The 1,378-nt window shown below is 47.1% G+C and overlaps 1 non-coding gene across 1 annotated transcript; it reads right to left on the bottom strand.

Moving 5' to 3' along the window:
* Positions 1-546: 546 nt before the first annotated feature.
* LOC126029080 (U6 spliceosomal RNA) lies at positions 547-653 on the bottom strand. Its single transcript, XR_007502737.1, has one exon. It is a non-coding gene; the product is annotated as a U6 spliceosomal RNA (small nuclear RNA).
* Positions 654-1,378: the final 725 nt, after the last annotated feature.

The raw sequence follows: 1,378 nt of genomic DNA, 5'->3' as shown, positions 1-1,378 counted from the left end.
CAAGATGCCCTTCAACAGATGAATGGCTAAAGAAATTGTGGTACTTATACACAATGGAATATTATGCCAGCCATCAGGAGAAACGAAGTTATGAATTTTCCTATACATGCGATGTACATAGAAATATTATGCTGAGTCGAAATAAATCAAAGAGAGAGAGAGAAAGACACAGAATGGTCTCAATCATCTATGGGTTTTAAGAAAAATGAAAGACATTCTTGCAAAATTTTCAGAGACAAAAGAGATGAGGGCTGGAAGATGCAGCTCATGATATGAAGCTTACCACAAAGAGTGATGAGTGCTGTTAGAGAAATAACTACATTGAGAACTATCCTAACAATGTGAATGAATGAGGGAAATAGAAAGCCTGTTTTAAGTACAGGTGTGGGTGGGGTGGGGAGGAGGGAGATCTGGGACATTGGTGGTGGGAACGTTGCACTAGTGAAGGGGGGTGTTCTTAACATGACTGCAATCATACAACTACAATCATATTTGTAATTACGGTGTTTAAATAAAATTAAAATAAATAAATAAAGAAGTAAATAAATAAATATGGAACGACTCACGAATTTGTGTGTCATCCTGGCACAGGGGCCATGCTAATCTTCTCTGTATCATTCCAATTTCAGTATTTGTGCTGCCAAAGCGAGCACTCATCCACCATTTATTCTTTACCCTCTCACCTTCTCCGGCTATCTCTGTCCCTAGAGTCCAGCCTTGGGAGCTCCAGCCCTGCCCACTTGGCCTGTGTCCCCATGAAACTACCCAGAAGTCAAGGACAGCCATCTGGATCAGCCAAGCCACAATGCCAAGTTCTACCTCCCATGGTGCTCGGTAGAGGGTGTCCCCAGTGCTGAAGCCAAGGGGAGGCCACAGAAGCATCTAGGTGACGGCATATAGAGACAGGCTCTATGTGTGTGGAGTGAGGGTTCTTAAAGCCTTGAAGAAGGCTCCCTCCCAGCTCCGAGCCTACCGTCTGCTTGACTCCGGACGGAAAGACGCACGGACGGTCTCTGAAATCATGTGGCTTCTCACTCTATGCCTGGCCCTGACCCTGATGGGGACTGGTGAGTAAGGGCTCAGGGGAGAGGACCCTGATTCTTATACCCTGCCCTTCTCCCTCTGCAGGAGCAGCCAGAATGTTCTGTGTCCCACCAACCCACACTCACCTGCTCTGCTTAAGAGGCAGACCCCAGATTTTTGGTGGCTCTATGGGGAATCCTGACTCTTCCAAAGAGCCCCCCCCCCCACAGTGCACTGGATTTTCTGTGGGTATCCTTGGATGAGGAATTCGAGGAAGGACCCACAGACACCCCTACACACACCTGTGCACCTCCCCACTCTAAATCCTAGCTGGGACCCCTTTAGCAATGTTTCT

The sequence above is a fragment of the Suncus etruscus genome, chromosome 14 (assembly GCF_024139225.1).
Source record: "Suncus etruscus isolate mSunEtr1 chromosome 14, mSunEtr1.pri.cur, whole genome shotgun sequence".
In the NCBI taxonomy this organism is placed as follows: Eukaryota; Metazoa; Chordata; class Mammalia; order Eulipotyphla; family Soricidae; genus Suncus; species Suncus etruscus.
Note: the sequence above shows the minus strand (reverse complement) of the source record. Positions and strands in the feature narration are given on the sequence as shown.